Below are 6,085 nucleotides of genomic sequence, written 5' to 3'. Positions count from 1 at the left end.
CTTGGTCCAAAAGTTTCCACCAAACCCCGCGGAGTCATCATGCTGTTCTTGCAATATACTGACCTCCTTCAAGTACTTTCAGCAGCAAAAGCTAAAAAACAAGTTATGTGGGAAGGTCACCGTTTATATCTTTCTCAAGATGTAGCTAAGGCAACAGCTGACCGTCGGAAGCAGTTCCTTGATTTACGTCCACGACTTCGAGCTCTTGGTGCCAGATTTGGTTTGCTTCATCCTTGCCTCTTCAAGGTGACCTACAAAGATAAGACGACAACTTTCGAAGAACCACAAGTCCTTGAAGAATTTCTCCGTCATCATGAAGCCGAAAACATGGATACTGCAAGATCTGTTTAATTATTCATGTTCTACCCTGTTTGACTAAAGTCTTTATCTCTCTGTTATCCTACCGTATCTAGTTTTTGTTTCTTCCATCTTAATGCATACCCCTAGTCCTAGTTTATTATGCCCTAGTATTGTGCATTTTATATATTTGGTTTTTCTTGTGTCTCTTTAACATCCCCTTTTCAATTTTTGTCTTCTTACAGATCCTCTCCTCATGTTCTCCACCCTGGTGTCTTTTTGCTCCCTTCAACTGCTCCTATGCTGGTTCCTCAAATGTTCGGTGGCGTGAGTTTCCGTTGTCGATGTCGTCCTCTTCTGGCGTCGTCACCCCTCCTTCTTCTTCTGTATTTGTTGGTATGTTTCTCTTTTCTTCTCACTCCTTTCTATTTTCTCTATTTTCTCTACTGTTCTTTCTTACTATTTTCTTTCTTTACTCTTTTCTCAACCTTTCACTTACCTTATTCTCGATTTTTTCTCTTGATTATTTCTCTTACAGACTCTTTTTTGTATTCTTACTACTTCTCTCCTTTCTTCTCGACTCATTTTCTACTTCATCTTCTCTTTTATATCATTCTCTTGTTAATTTATATTCCGAGTAGTTACCTGGAATGTTAAGGGGTTAAATAACCCCATTAAACGTCAAAGAGTTTTAACACATTTGACTAGACTTAAAGCCGATGTAGCCCTCCTCCAAGAATCCCACCTTACAGAAACGGAGGCTACCAAACTTAAGCGTTGTTGGGTGGGTCATGTTTTTCACTCACCTGCTTTAGGTAAGAAAAATGGTACAATTATACTGTGTCATAAAAAGTGAACAGTTTCAGTTATATCTCAAGAATGCGATGTTAATGGTTGTTGGGTTCTCATTAATCTTCTTATTGATAAAATACCTATAGTTATTTTCAATGTTTATGCTCCTACAGGTGTTGATAAATTGTTTTGGCCTGCTATTTCTGACAAACTTGTTACCCTCAATGAACAATATGTTATTTTCGGTGGTGATTGCAATCAAGTCCTTGATCCCTTTCTAGACAGGAATTCAAAAGTTAAATTTGTTCCCTCCAAAATGCATTCCCAATTTATCACATCTATACGGAACAATGCTTTAGTTGACATTTGGAGGCTATGTAATCCGGACCTTAGAGAGTACACTTTCTATTCCCCCACCCATCACTCCCAATCCCGTATTGATTACCTCTTCCTCAGCAAACCCTTAGCACAACTTGCCATTCACTCAGACATAGGCTCCATTTTAATTTCAGACCACGCTCCCGTTTTTGTGGATATTGACCTTATCCCCTTCTCCCCTCATTCAGGACGCTGGAGATTTAATAACTCTTTACTCCTTGATTCCAACTTTTGCACTCAATTTAACACTTTTACCACTGAATTTTTTACACTCAACCATCTTCCTGAATCTTCCTTTGCCATGGTATGGGATTCATTTAAAGCGGCTGCAAGGGGATTTATCATTAATTTTGTTTCTCAAAAGAAAAAGCAATCAATCTCTAAATCAACTCAACTTTTAGATAAAATTAAGAAGCTAGAATATGCCTACTATAATTCTAACTCTGAATCTTCTCTTCGTGAACTTATATCTGCCAAATTCGATTTTAATAAATATACCACCAATGCTGCCTCAAAATCTCTTCTTAAATGCAACTCCCGCTATTACGGTGGACAGAACAAGATGGGCAAACTTCTAGCCAATTATCTCAAGATATGAACAGAAAGAACAAAAATTGAATCCTTACAAGGCCCGGCTGGTGTTTCTCTATTTAAGGACAAGGACATATTAGCTCAATTTGTTTCTTTCTACCAAACTCTATACACTCCCGAATCTATTCCTGATCATATTGATCTTCTTACATATTTTCAAGATATCCCCTCTCCAGAATCCTCTCACATTGACTTCCAATCATTAGATTTGGATATTACCCTTTCTGAAATCTCACATGCAGTCTCTATCCTTCGTCGAGGTAAAGCACCTGGGCCCGATGGTTTTACCATTGAGTTCTACAATCACTTTTCCTCCCTTCTTCTTCCTAAACTACTTTTGTTATTTCAATCCTTTGCGGCTTCCGGTTCTTCTCGGGGAACTTTCCAAGAAGCATTAATATGTTTAATACCTAAACCAGATAAAGATCATACCCTATGTAAAAATTATCGCCCTATTTCCCTAGTCAATACTGATTATAAAATTTTCGCCAAAATTATAGCTCTTAGATTAGATCCTCTACTACCGGAACTTATTGGCCCTGAGCAGTCCGGTTTCGTTAAAGGTCGTTTATCGTCGGACAATTCTCGCGTTTTCTTTAACATTTTGAGTAAGGCCGCCCCCCTTTCTACTCCCCTTGCTGCCATCTCTTTGGACGCCGAGAAGGCTTTCGATAGAATAGGATGGGATTTTATGTTTCAGGCACTTCGCTGGTTTGGTTTCCCTCCTAAATTCATTTTTCTTATTTCTTTACTTTATTCTAGCCCCCATGCTTCAATCTTTGCAAATGGTATGACTTCCGATTACTTTCCCCTTCGAAGAGGGGTACGTCAAGGATGCCCTCTCTCCCCTCTTTTGTTTATTCTAGCTTTAGAACCCTTTTTAACTAAGATCAGACTCGATGATGATATTACTGGTTTTTATTATGGTTCTCAAAAACAAGCTAAATTATCGGTTTACGCAGATGATATCTTATTTTATTGTTCAAACCCCCAAACAACTCTACCTTCCTTCCTTAATCAAGTTTCCTCTTTCTCAAAAGTTTCAGGTTATCGTCTCAATATTGATAAATGCGAAATTTTACCCTTAAATCCTCTATGTCAAAAACATCTCTTTGACGCCTCTGGCTTTTCCTGGCAACCCTCTAAGATTAAGTATCTAGGTGTTTGGTTCGCTCCTCGTCTTTCCGACACACTTAAATTCAATTTCGAATCTCTCTCTGATAAAATTACTACATCAATCAATCGTTGGAATCCACTCTTCCTTTCCTGGTGGGGTCGTTTGGACTCCATCAAAATGATGCTAGCACCTTTAGTTCTCTACTCTATTTCTATGATTCCCATTCATATCCCAGACCACTATTTCAAGTCGATAGACTCTCTTCTATTAAAATTTCTGTGGAAGGGTAAAAAGTCTCGAATAGCACTCTCCTCTTTGAAAAAGGATAAATCCCTCGGTGGAGTCAAATTTCCTAATTTTAAATCATACCACAATGCTTTTTCCTTAAAGCAAGCCCTGCGGTGGCTTTCTTCTGATCTTCCTCATTTTCCTCCTCTATGGCTCACGTTAGAATCTTCTTTTCTTCATCCTTATGAATTTGAAGAAGTTCTATCCTTTTCCTCTAATGTGTCATCTCTTCGTTCCCCCATCATTTCTCACTCCTGTTCTCTTCTTAGTCCATATTTATTATCCACATACCCTTTTGTTTCCTCTACTCACACCCAACCTATCTGGCATAATAAACTCCTTAAAATTCGTAATCGCTCATTATATTGGAAAACCTGGCATTCTCTTGGTTTAAAATGGATCTCCCAACTTCTTTCAGATACTCAACCTCTTCCTTTTCAAAATCTTCAAACTCAATTTTCGCTGCCTTCCTCTTCTCATAAACAATATTTATCACTGATTCCTTCCCTTACCCAATACCTTTCTTCGCTCCCGACCACCAACTCTATACCTGCCACACATCTTTCGATTTCTAATGCCCTCGACCAATCCCTTTCTGCCTCATTTATCTATAAATCTCTGCAGTCTTCTAATGATCGTTCTAAATCTAAAGTTGAGTTGGCTTGGGAAAAAGATTTGTCTCAAATTTGGTCCTTCAATTTATGGGATAAAATTTGGTCTAGGGTTCACAGTACATCCAGAGCGGCTAACACTACACAAACTTTATTCTTTATTTATAACCGTACACTATTTACTCCATTAACTCTGTCATCATTCTCCCCAGACACTCCCTCCACTTGTTGGTCCTGCCCCTGCCCTTTGGCTGATTTGAAACATATGATATTCGAATGTCCTCCCATTTTAGGTTTCTGGCAATTAGTTTGGTCCCAATTGCAAAAGATTTTCAACCTTACTTTTTCTTTTTCCATCATTCACATTTTCCTAGGTTCCCTTTCTCCTGCTTTTATCGGGTCACACCACAAACATAAATTAATTGACCTCTTAATAGCCATTGCTTTTCACCATATTACATCACATTGGAAACAGGCTAAAGATGTTTCCTTTACTGCTTGGTGGAACGCAGTTTGTTTTAATCATCGTCTAGACACTAATTTTGTTTCTCCCATTTCCTTAGCAATCAAACGTGATCTTTTATGGCTCCCCCTTACCGAATATTTATCTAAGATTGCCAGACCTCCTCCCACCTCTCCAATACGTAATGTTGAAGTTCGTAAACCACCGTGATTGCATTTTCTTATTTGCTTGTACTGTTTCTTCATTGCATCTACTGTTTTATCATATCATTTATATGTTTTTATTATTCAACATGTTCCCTCATTCCCCTATGTTCCTGACATTTATTGCTTATCCTATTTTTATGTATAAGATAGCTTTAATAAGTTTCGCCATTTTGTAAGAGAGATTTCTTGTTTTTTCATAACTTTTGACTGTTTCTTCATTTTCTGTCTTTGTCTCTTTTTACTTCAATAAACTTCAAACTTAAAAAAAAAAATTGCATTCACCTGACATCTGTTGCAGCATGGTGGGTATGGGTGTCTGACAACCGCAATTTTACAAATGTGCTTTTTGTCAATCAGTTGCAAACCACGTGCAATTATTTCTATGCAATCTGGCATCTGATAGGCTGATGCCCCGCTGCTCATTTTTTTGTATGTCCACTCAGCTCATACCACTGAGTGTTAACGAAGAACCAGGTTTAAGCCTGACTGTATGTAGGTTTGTTTGCTGACTGCGTGGTTCCAAAGTGGGAAAGCACTACAGTGGCACCCTGTACATCCAGAAAGACAAGTTATTCAGCAGTATACAGAGAAGCCCAGAAGTTGGAGGCAGTGACATTGCGTGGGCAGGGCCTCAGGGGCAGTTGCCCGAGGCGCAAACTTCTTAGTGGTGCAAATTGCAAATTGCAACGTGCAATACTTGCGTTGCCCCGGGCACTGGCAATTCACACTACGCCTCTGGTTGGAGGCTCCATTTTAAGTCTTACCTCCACATATCTTGAACTCTTTGTTGACAAGAAGACCTGTTGTATTCAATATAGAATTAGCACCTTTTGTACATTGATTTGTTTGTATTTCTATCTCCACTGGGACAATATTTCCCTGAACTGAAATGTATTCCCAAGCGCACCAATAAAATGGAGTGTTCTGTTCTCCGCTCTATATAGGAAATGAATTTAATCAAGCCCTTGGCAAGAGTAAACCTGCAACCATTTCCAGGGTTGGAAAGACTTTGATAGAATTTCTAAATGATCACAAACCCATGTGTTTCTGGACATTCACAAACTCTTAAGGCAGGGGTGCCCAAACCTGTCCTGGCGGGCCGTATCCATGCCAGATTTTTGGGATATCCCCATCTGGGGATCACGGTTCGATCCCCGGCACCGGCGGCAGATTAGCCCAGCACCAGGTGACTCTGGGAAATAGCTGGCGCCGCGGCTAGGGCGGCTGACTCCGGAATCTGGAGATTTTTTATTTAAGGTTTTTGTAGAGCGCGTAGTAACCCTCGAGCATCCCAGAGATCAGGGTTCGATCCCCGGCACCGGCCGCAGATTAGCCCAGCACC

This window comes from Lissotriton helveticus, chromosome 4_1, assembly GCF_964261635.1.
Source record: "Lissotriton helveticus chromosome 4_1, aLisHel1.1, whole genome shotgun sequence".
NCBI lineage: Eukaryota > Metazoa > Chordata > Amphibia > Caudata > Salamandridae > Lissotriton > Lissotriton helveticus.
The sequence above is the reverse complement of the archived record's forward strand: the minus strand, read 5'-3'. Positions refer to the sequence as shown.